Raw genomic sequence first — 12,451 nt, 5'->3', positions numbered from 1 at the left:
TTGGGATGACCCCCTTTAGTAAAAAATATATTGCAACAGACTGCAATACAATTTTTATTAGTGTAACCTTCTAGTAGTATCAGCGCAATATACTTCAAAAATTGCTACAAATTCCACAATTCAAAGCTTTTAATTGAATTTCACAACAAAACAAAACTAAAAGAGCCGCTTAACTCCTGCGTGACCTAAAAAATTAAAACATTCTGAAATTTACATAGGTGAATATCAAATTGGCTTGTTAAAACACTGAAATTTCCTTTCTCACCTTCGAATATCACAACTCTAAACGAATGCACATTATTTATACAAAGATCAACATAAAAAATGTTTCTTGATTTTTGCGACCCCGCATAATTATCTGAGCTCTTATATTTGTATACAGGGTGCACTGCTCATACCTGCTAGAAATCGTAATGTCTATAAATTCAACATCTAAACTCCCTGACCGAAATTAATCGATATTCAAATTAAGAGAAGAATGCATTTATTTCCATCTCTATAGGAGCTTTGGGCTAATTTTGGAAAGTTAACATAAAAGCTTTGACTTGGACTATTGTGGAATGGTTCTGGAGCTTTTCAAAGGAGAACATCGAGCAAACCATTGGTGAAATAAAGATAGAAACCTTGATCTGAAACAATAATTTGAATGAAATCGTGTTTTACAAACAAAACGGTCTCACACTATATTCCAAGGTCATTAAACTAATGCACACAGAAACAACAACAGTAGACATCTTTCAAAACAACTATCATTATTAATTTCTATAATTTAAAAATAATTTGAAAATAAGCTCAACTGACTTTAAAAGCAAAGTATGATATGCAAAAGATTAAATAATATTTTGTGCAAAATCTTCATAAGCAATACATATCACTTGTTGTCTGTCTGTCTCTCTCTCTTTCTTCCTCTCTGTCACGCTTATGTTGAAATGTTCAACATCATTTCGAAAATTTTCATCATTATGCGTTTTCTTTGCCGTCACATGAAGATTGATTAGTTTTATCTCAAGTTGGAACGCATAAATCTTATTGATTGATTATGTCGTGAGAGTATACACATATCTATACATATGCTGCAGCATGTGCTCCTGTTAAAATATGTATTCGGCGAGAGTACAAATATGTAAGTACATGCTCGAGCCAAACAAAAAAACGTTCGGATGTTTCTGCTGGTTGGCTAGCAGGTTCATTTGTGAGTTGGCTGGCTCATCGACTGGCTGACTGGTTTGCTGTCTGACTGACTGACTGTTTGCTTGGTCGTTTGGTTAGTGCATGTCGACATTGATGAATACTCTCATCAGTTGTTGCAATTTAATTAAAGTCAAGTGCCTCTTATCAACATTACAAATCGAATCGGATATATGTATGTACATACACATGTATTTGCACATACACACTCTTGTATATAAGGAGTGAAACATAATAACCTTGTTGGTTGTAGTCAAAATAATTATAACCTATACTTGTATAAAGTATTATTATATACATGTACATATTTACGAAAATTTAGCCTAAATAATTAATACGGCTGCGTAAGCTGACGTTGAGCAACACCAGAAGCTCCGTTGTGATTAGGAAGGACCTCTCCGAGCCTTTCACATTCGCGGCTTGGCTCCCACGTCACTGTTGACAGTCATAACTTCGAAGTCGGAGATTATTTCGTATACCTGGGAACCAGCATCAACAACACCAACAATGTCATGTTGTGCGAATGGACGAAAGTGCTCCAGCTCTGAAAGTGTTCGATGCAGTACCCGCCGGAGGAAGTCAAAGAAGGGGAAGGCCTCCACTCCGTTGGAGGGACCAGGCGCCGAACTGCGAGAGAAAAAGAGGAGTGGTGCGCTATCATCGATTCGGCTATAACCGCCTAAACGGTATAAACGCCAATCTCATACAATTAGAATTTGACAGATGTCAAAAAATGCTGAAATGATTTTTCGAACAATATGTAAGACTGCTGCACTTTGGTGATAATTTTTACTTTGATATTATATTTTAGAAATAAATTCTATGAATTCATATTATATTTCTATTTCAAATGTTTCTCTACTTAACGTTAATGCTATTTTGGTTTTCTGCGATTTCTTTTGCAACCACTTTCTTCACTCTTTAATCACATGTTTTCCTCTCTTCATTGCAATTTAATGTCATTTAACTAACATTCGAGTAATTAGTTAATTGCTGTAATTGTATGGTAAATTGAGTATAATTAATTATTAAATTGTTCAAATTATCTTAATTACTCAATTAAGTTTCTGTTTGGACATTGCCTTAATTATTATTTTGAACCCACGTCAGCAATAGTCACTTGTAAGGGCTTAGGCTTTTATATTTCAAAAAGTTTTCATAGAATTTGATCTTACTCAAATGTATCTCAAAAGGCATGTCTTTTAAAAAACATTTATAATTTGGAAAATATGAAGGTTTTTGTTCGAGCTGAAGGTCATGATTTTCTTCAAGGTTTTTATATATTGTAATGTTTTCGATCGAAATCGAACATTTAGTTGCAATTTAAACTGAAACTAAAACAAGAGTAATAACATTTTGGACAAAGAATAACGAACATAAAATTTGCAAAATATAAAGAAACATAATAATTATTATTTTAAAGCGAGTCTTCATTATGAACTGTCAACTGCTAATTGAGGAAGTTAAACTGACTTTGGGTTGCTGCATACCTTGAAGAAATACTTGAGACTAAATTATTTAAACTTTTATATAATTAAAGACCATAAAATACTTTACTCAAGGTCTAAGAATGAAAAAAAAAAATACAAAAGAAATTTAAACAATTTCAGCTAGAGTGTGTTTGTATAACTTAAACAACAGGATAGCAAATAATTAAAATTTTATAAATTTAAAAAAATATGTATATTAATATATTGATGGCCTACGTAGACGATAAGGCACCACTGAGTTTGAAACGAACTCGACTTCTGTCCATTCAACGGCAAATTTTTCTAAATCTTCAAAAACCCTTAAATTTTAAAGTCGAATCCAACTAGTTAATTTAAACACTATATAAATCACTTAATGCGAGAAAGGGACACACGAAGTAAGGACTTAGTAATTTGTGCAGCATCTTTTCCTGAATAATAATTATAATAAATAACAAAATTTTTTCTAATTTACGAAAAACTTTTATTCATATTATATTATAGAAACAGCAATTTGATTTTATCGCTGATAATTAAGAGGAAGCAAAACTTTCCGGTACTTAATTAACAAATATTATATGATTTCAGAATTCATTTTCATTAATTATAATTACATTAATTGTTCAAATACTAGCAGTGTCAGCAAGAAGGCTATCTACTTTGTGCAGAACTATTTGTATAAACATACGAACATTAATATGGGTCGACTCAATGTATAAAAGATGATAATAGTTTAAATGAATAATCGGATTTCTTTTTAAAAGCAGATAGGAAAATAAATAAAATTAAATATCCTATTCTACCGAATCCTTAAATGCATTTCAAAATCGGTGGAAATTCTACACTATGCTCCCTGTCTTTTTGAACCAAATTGATGTGGTTAGCTGTAAGATGGATTGACCTTCTAATAAACAGGCTGGCCTAAAATATACAATAAATTTATCTAATTTTATTAATATAAAAACGCAAAATTTTTCAATAACGAATAAAACTAAAAAAGCTCGAAAATTCTTTGTTCAAAAAAATAGTAGTATTTCTTTGTATCTTAAATATAAGTAAATCTAAAAATTATGTATAGAAACAAAAAAATTGGGTTTAGTGTGTGGTTGAAAAGTCCCTATTATATAAAACTGCCTTACAGGGACGCGGCATAGAGTTGATTAGGCCTTCATAACGGGTTTTAGGTATTTCTTCCCAAGAATTCTTTACTATTACCGAAAGTTCGTGATTATTGCCTGGTTTAGCTTTTCTGTATATCCCCCATAGGTTATCTATGGAATAGAGGTCGGACCATTGCGCAGGTCAGGGCATGACCTTAATCCCTACTATACGAAACCACTCCTTCGCAAGCCGACTTGCATGTTTTGGGTCATTATCCTGCTGGAAGACCCATCCCAGAGGCATTTCATATACTGAATAGCACTGGTTAGATGCTGCTATTCAAAATATTAACGTTGACATGTTGATCCATGGCAGTGTAGACACGATATATGAGCCTAGCACAATCAAAATAAAAGACAAGCCCAAACTAATATTTTTAACCCTCCATGTTTTACCATTATCGCAGTGTGTCTAGAGTAGTATTAAGTCTTCGGTGGACGATGCAGATAGTGTAGTGATCCTGTGCCTCCAAAAAGAACGACTTCACTTTCATCTGTCTATAATATATTTCGTCTCTTTTCAAATTTTAATGAGAAGACTCTAACACACGCACTACTATTATTTTCAACACAACTGTAAATATGACAAACGAATAAATGCCGTTAAATGTAGTTAGCATTAACCAACATTGATTTCATATTTTTACAAGTAATAAAAAAAATCTCAAAATCGATCCTCTCTAATGCGAATATGCTCCTAAGTTTGTGTGCCCTTTTGTTGCTATGGTACATTCCGTTCAGGAGAATTCCTGTACTGCTTCACCTAGCTTACATGTACACACACATCGTAGTGGTAGGTAGTAATGGATCTTTCATTATAATTATACTGAATGTTTGGCTCGAGTACAAAATGGAAACTGATTAGTAATTAAAATTCGATTTGGCTGCCATAATTATAACGTATTTTATGCTGAGAATGCATATTTTTTGTAAACATGAGTACTTTATATATATTTATGTATATATGTATGTATATTTAAAATGGCTTGCAGAAACGTATATGTCTTATACACGAGAATATGAGTGATGAGCACACAAAAGTAATACTTGAAAACCCATTTAAGTTCTGTAAACTTTTGAAATTCCAAACTTGCTGTATAACAAGCAAGTAATGCGCACAGCTAATTAGATTCGTTAGCTTGAGAAGGTTTATGTACATACCATGCATATGTAGTTCGGAAAAATAATTCAATGTTTCGGAAGGTGCAATCACACAATTAACTTTAATTGATGCTAATAACTTTTATGATCCAATTAAATTATCGACACTATTTTCCCACACGTACCCACACGCCTAGAGGCACACACACACTGTAAAATAAATAGCGCCATTTTAATTGCACCAGCAGATTCGAGTTCGAAAGTGCGGTAGTTTATTGGCCCCGAACTGGTACTATATTAATACAAATTAGTGCCACACTGGAAGACCTTCATTGCCTATTCTAAGCATTATAATGGAAAAATACAGCGAGTTGCTCGAAAATTGCCTTAATTTACAGGTGTAATTTATTAAAACTCGGAATACCATATTTTATTCGGTCTTATATCATTGGAAGCACATAAAATATATGACAGTATGATTGTGTGTAGGGAACTGTTTTGGTGCCTGAGTATGCCTGATGGTGATACGACTTACATGCACTATAACTACAAACAGATAAATTTAATATGTATTTATGTGCATGGGTATGTATATACATCGGTATATATTATAAAAATACGCCCGCAGACATCGTTCAACACGCTCAACTATATTCGCGCAGAGAAAGTTTCCAAAACATTTGCACTGCACATAAATCATTTTGCAACATCCATTTCGAACACGAAAACGCGAGGCGTCCACACGATGACGTTGCGCCGTACAGTGTTTGTGGGGAGATAAAAAATTGGACGAGGTAAAAACTATTTAATGACTTTCTATTAAATTGTTGTAATGCTGATTATGTCAAGCGAAATTTATTAACACTAGTAGTAACAAGTAAGGAAGGGCTAAGTTCGGGTGTAACCGAACATTTTATACTCTCGCAATTTATTTATTTAACTTTATTTATATTATATAATACACAATTTGATCCACATATTCGTCATATATATTGTATAAAGTCCATTGAAAGTTGGAAACCATAATATTAGGTTAGAAGCACCGAAGTCCTCGTGTTCGATATATGGGGCCTTAAAAACCCATGGTCCGATTTCTTCGATTTTTAGAATGAGGCTGCCACACTATTAACATAGTATTTGTGCAAAGTTCTGCACCGATATCTTCACTTGCGCTTACTTTATATATTGTAAAGTAAACGATTCAGATTGTCTTTAAAGTTCTGGTATATAGGAAGTAGGCGTGGTTGTGAAGCGATTTGGCCTATTTTTTACAACATATCATGGGGATGTAAGGAAACTATTACAAACCAAGTTTCATTGAAATCGGTCGAGTAGTTCCTGAGATATGGTTTTTGACCCATAAGTGGGCGACGCCACTCCCATTTTCCATTTTGTAAAAAAATCTGAGTGCAGCTTTCATCTGCCATTTCTTATGTGAAATTTAGTGTTCTGACGTTTTTCGTTAGTGAGTTAACCCACTTTTAGTAATTTTCAACCTAACTTTTGTATGGGAGGTGGGCGTAGTTATGATCCGATTTCTTTCATTTTTGGACTGTATTAGGAAGTGGCTAAAAAACGGCTGCAGAAAGTTTGGTTTATATAGCTCTATTGGTTGGCGAGATATGTACAAAAAACTTAGTAGGGGGCGGGGCCACGCCCACTTCCCCAAAAAAATTACATCCAAATATGCCCCTTCGTTCATACCAAATTTTATTTCCATAGCTTTATTGAAGGGCCGTCAAATTGGCCTCAAAAAACTTTGCTGGCAACTACCTAGAACTCAACAGAAGAGCAACTGGACCACCTTTAAAACACAACTGCACAGTAACAACGACATGTTGAGTACTACTTTGAACCAAGATAAATATATATGTATTTAGACCCTACAGATTGGTTCTATAAAAGTGATATAGATGAGAATTAATATCCGGTAAAAAGCTCTCATTATTACGTTTATTAGAAAAGATTTAGACAGATTGAAAAGTGTTCATAGAAAGTTCCTCAAAATATTACTGTATCCTCTTTGGATAAATATTGCATCCTTATAGTTGGAAAAGCTTATGAAAACGGGAAACAAGGGAAACTTCACTTCGACACAAAAGAGCACGTTTCTTTGGCTTTTAGTATACGAATTCGTCCAGGTTTAAATCTAGTAGCTACTATGGAACTATACAAGGAAGCGGAATAGTTCAACATTCCCATTTGTACTAAGGTATTTTATATGCTCGTGTATTATTGTATATGTTTTATAAATCAAATTTAAATCATTAGATCCCATAGTCGTCACCACCACTTGTACTCCCACCATTAACATAAACGCCCCCGCTCCATCAACCGATGCCGCAATCATAGTTTCTCCGCTACGAAATCATTGCAATCGTCGTCATCCCACATGGCAAAAACGAAAAATCATTTATCTTAATATTCAACCGCAACATGGCGAGCACATCATATGTATGTATATGTATATGTAAGTATCTATAAGCGTTCTGGCCGTTGTAATGGCATACGAATGACGTTCGTTCTCTTAAGATCGATGTGTGCCGAACTACACCATAACAATTTTATACTGTTCAACTGGGAAACCGGGTCTTCGCCTTTTATTTAACAGAAGATTTCAAGGATATGCGGGCATATCCTTTATATGGCATATGAAAACATCCTCTTTTGGAGTATTAAAAAGAAATAGGAAGACTTCCGAATCCATGTTTCAAGAAACCGGTTTTCTAGTGGTGATTATCTTCTAAATAATAAATTAACAGTTTTATTTATTGCATTTTGTGATTTTAGCTCTCCAAAACTTGGTGAATCAGATACAGCTTTTATTTGAAAAAAAAAAACGACTTTTTAAACCTGTTGATACACCCTTTATAACTAAAAATGACTAAATGCCTTTCGTTTGTTTTATCACATGAGTATTTGTAAATACAGGATGTTATTTTTTTATTTCATTAATGTGATTAGTCATTGCCGGATGTGAACGAGCGCTAAATAATAAGCACATTACTCAAATACCCGCAGGCAATGAAAAACTGATGGTTTCAGAACCTTAATGTATGAATGTCAGACACAGGAAATTGTAATTCCTTAAAAAAAGAAGTAATTATAAAAGTGCCGTATCATCTATCAAATATTTCAAGTGAAATTTGTACTTAATTTTTCTTTATCTAACTGAACAGAAATTAGAATTTTACAACTTCACTTATACTATGTTCGGATCGACATTGAAAACCTCTTGAAAACACAATTTGTGGATTGTGGAACCAAAGTCGTTCTGACCAACATTTTGTGTTTTCGATGTGTTTTCATTGACAATTCACAAATTTATTTGTTTGTTTACATTTGAGCATTTTTATACTCCCGCAACGTGTTGCTAAGAGAGTATCAAAGTTTTGTTCTCATGTTGTTTGTAAGACATAAAATAAACGATATAGGATTATAAATATCAAAATGATCAGGATGACTAGACGAGTTAAAATCCGTCTGTCCGTACAAGCGTTTACTTGAGTAAAAATTCCGATATGTTAATGACTTTTGTTTTCTAGTGGTCTTTGTACCCAATACATGAGTCGAGTTGCATGTAATTTTAAAGCGCTTTTTTCGCAAAGTAGAGTATAAAATGTTCAATTACACCCGAACTTAGCCCTTCCTTATTTGTTTGTATTTCTGTTTGTCCATTTTTTTTGACAAAGTAGTGGAATTTGTTTACAATATCAAATGACAATTTAGAGCTGGCAAAATATGTCTTCCAATTATATCGACTAAACTAGAGCAGACATCGATTATAATGAGTGGAATGTAAGTTTTCAAGAAATTTTCAGCGAAAACTGAGATTTCGTTTGACAGATTTTGTATGGATGAAAACACAAGTTTTCGAACGAAAACCCATTTATTCAATGAAAACACAGTTTTCATGTCGGTCCGAACGTAGTATTAATGTAGTTTGGCAGTGGTCCGATTTTGCTCATTTTCGAAAGCAACCTTCCTATGGTGCCAAGAAATAAGCTTGCACAGACGGACTGACGGACAGACAGACATTCGGATTTGAACTCCACTCTTCACCCTGATCACTTTGGTATATATAACCCTATATCTAACTCGTTTAGTTTTGGGTGTTACAAACAACCGTTATGTGAACAAAACTATAATACTCTCTTTAGCAACTTTTGTTGCGAGAGTATAAAAATGAGGTTAAGTAAGAACAATAAAACTTACGACTTATAGAAAATTTTCAGGGACAGCGTATAGTCAAAATATACTAACCCACGGCAGAAGGTTCTACAGCCAACAACAGACTCGGATTTATATTCAATCTATGATAAACAAGTTTAAACCTCCTGCACGAACGGCCGGTTATCGGAGACGAAGAAGGGCCGTCAAATTGGCCTCAAAAAACTTTGCTGGCGACTACCTAGAACTCAACAGAAGAGCAACTGGACCACCTTTAAAACACAACTGCACAGTAACAACGACATGTTGAGTACTACTTTGAACCAAGATAAATATATATGTATTTAGACCCTATAGATTAGTTCTATAAAAGTGATATACATAGATGAGGATTAATATCCGGTAAAAAGCTCTCATTATTACGTTTATTAGAAAAGATTTAGACATATTGAAAAGTGTTGGAATGTAAGTTTTCAAGAAATTTTCAGCGAAAACTGAGATTTCGTTTGACAGATTTTGTATGGATGAAAACACAAGTTTTCGAACGAAAACCCATTTATTCAATGAAAACACAGTTTTCATGTCGGTCCGAACGTAGTATTAATGTAGTTTGGCCTTTTGATGTATAATATTTTTTCCGTCTCTCTAACTCTCTCAGAACAGCTGACTTTTATGTTTTGCTTTTTTTTTAACTCGCTGAACATTAAAAAATATATTCCAGCTTTTTTAAGAAACCTTCAATTGACCTTGGCTGTCTCTTACGAATTCAACAGATTATCGGGTTTTTAAAACCAACTACCTTTGAATCATGTTTAGAATGTTTAGTCTACTCAGGCAAGTATTTTGGGGTAAAATAGCTTTTTGTAGAGCCTTATCTCTCTCTTTGATTTCATATAGCTACAATCAAAAGTTCAATTGCATTACAAATCCCTTCGAGAATCCAATTAACGATGAACGAGATAGCTAAGAGCAGATTATTTGATTTAAATGCTAATCCAGCATTAAGGTCTCTCAAACTAACGACGAAATCACCTCCACGATTTTATGAACACGTTCTTAATTCTCGCTTCACTGATTTACAATACAAAAGCGAGATAATTATAATTAAACAGCAAATTTTGTGCCATACCATCAGACAAACGTGACAAAACGACATGTCATACAAGACGCACATGTATTTCTGTGTGTATGTGTGTGCGCATAATTACAGATTCGCATTACGAATTAGTATAATTGAAAAGCGTATTTGCAGACATATACATATACATATACACATAAGTATGTATGTAAAATAGAAAAATCGAAAGAGTCAAATCTCAACGAAGGTCGCCTGGAAGGTGTTGGGGGCTGGGAGGGGTTTAGCTTTTTGAAAAATTAAATTGGAAAGCAAAGTATTGATAGGCACTAATTGATGGATTGAAACAAAACGAGGGACAAAAATCGTACGTTTCACGAAAGAATTGATGGGCTGTCAAACAGCACTAATGAATGCAGCTGGTTGATGGCGTTCATTGGACAGACGTTGGTTTCATACCAGCTCATTTCCTCTTTCTTCACTGGAGTCTCAAATTAGTCGTACGCTTTGAATTACAAAACTCAACGTGTGGATGTACACTTGTTCATACTATATATATACAGTTGTAGCAGTAATAATAGAAACATTTCCATGTAGTCCATTAAAAAATGGTAACGAAAAATATAAAAAAAATCGAAGCTTTTAAGAACATTAACCTTCAAAAATATTTTAAAAAAATCTAATTTATTTTTGATAACCAACTAATTTGTTGTAGTTTTAAAAATAACTTTTTTCGGTAAAACAGTTTTGAAACAGTTTGAAAGTTTAGGTCATATTTTTTAGATAAAAAAAACAATAATATTTAAAATAAATTATTGGATTAATTACTAATATAAATAATTTTTAACACCTACAGTTTTCATTAGTAGTTCTATTTTATGTACCACCGCTGTATATCATATATGACTACGTATAAACAATTACATTTCAACCACAAAGTATTTATGGCCATAGTTATTACCCAGTTTATTGGCATTCCACAATTTTTCTGCAATGCTTCAGAGGTTTTTTGAAACTGCAAAAGATTTAATGGACTTAAATAGGCCATAAATATTTTCAGTTGTTCGTTTCAGTTTTTATTGCGATTGTTTTTGTAAATGGGATTATAAAACTTCGGTATGTAAAGTATTTTGGTTTTAAGAACGAAGAATTAAAACAACCCATTAAAAATTTAAATATGGAATATTTAAGGAAATGTGAGGATACTAGGAATAAGGGTCTTGACGATTTCATCTTATTTATAACATAAAAAAGAGAGAGAGAGATAAAGGGAATTAGACGGTCGCATGATTTCGACTCACACCCAATACATTTTCTAAGACAATTTACAGTATTTCCTTTGAGAACATTTGTATCTTTGAGGCGTTAATTATATATATTTATACTGTTTTTGTTATTTATATAAATATTTTTGAATTTCTCATTGAAATCACAAGCAATTAGGGTTAGGAATAATAAAAAACTAGAGATCTTGGTAAAACAAGTTTAATTAATTTCAATCAAAAAGTATGACATCGACATGTAAATGCAATATCTTGATGAATCATTTGATTTTATTGGCTTTCTAATGACGAATTTCAAATTTAAATTCTGGGAAAGACGGACTTTTGTTTTTAGTACTTAAAAAAAATTGATGACCTTGAAAATATATCATAAATAATGCGATGATTAAGACAAACCGAAATCACCAGATCATCACCACAATCTCACGGATAACTTTTAAAACAAAGATAATGGTTACACTTATAAAGAACACATAATTTATTTAAGCTTTGAGCTATAGAAAGTGTTCCCTTGCTTTACATGGTGGACGAAAGTGTAGCCGCACCGGTTGCCATATGTCTGTAAGTGTGCATACCTATACAGATATATTTTCACATATATAGATACATCCATAAAGGAAACATTTATGTAGAAACGCCACTTTATTGTAATTGCTGTGCGCTGCAGGGTGCTGCACAGCAGGTGGCTAGATCGAGTCAAAAAACACAACAGTGCTGTCGGTGGGAGATCGTAATTTGGGCCTAGCATCTGCAAAATGTATACTTTATGTTACCTCCTGAATTCGAATAGAAAAAACGAAGGGCATTTTTTTGCAATACTATTTATTAAAGCGATTGATCTTTTGTATTTAAAAGTCTGCAAAAAAAAAAAATAAATAAATGCCAAAAAATAGAGTAAAAGATATTTAAAAACTGGAAACATTGGTAGCAACAAAAATAAACACTACAGAATGAAGGACCAAGCGAAAGTGCTTAACAATTTGTGGTTATGTTTAGCTTTTGGAG

At 33.2% G+C, this 12,451-nt stretch overlaps 1 protein-coding gene across 5 annotated transcripts in view; it reads right to left on the bottom strand.

Annotated features, from left to right (window-relative positions):
• LOC105212307 (E3 ubiquitin-protein ligase TRIM33) overlaps positions 1 to 12,451 on the bottom strand; it is a 32,131-nt gene that overhangs the window by 10,805 nt on the left and 8,875 nt on the right. The gene's annotated exons all lie outside the window — the stretch shown is intronic.

This window comes from Zeugodacus cucurbitae, chromosome 2 (assembly GCF_028554725.1).
Source record: "Zeugodacus cucurbitae isolate PBARC_wt_2022May chromosome 2, idZeuCucr1.2, whole genome shotgun sequence".
In the NCBI taxonomy this organism is placed as follows: domain Eukaryota; kingdom Metazoa; phylum Arthropoda; class Insecta; order Diptera; family Tephritidae; genus Zeugodacus; species Zeugodacus cucurbitae.
The sequence above is the reverse complement of the archived record's forward strand: the minus strand, read 5'-3'. Positions and strand labels throughout refer to the sequence as shown.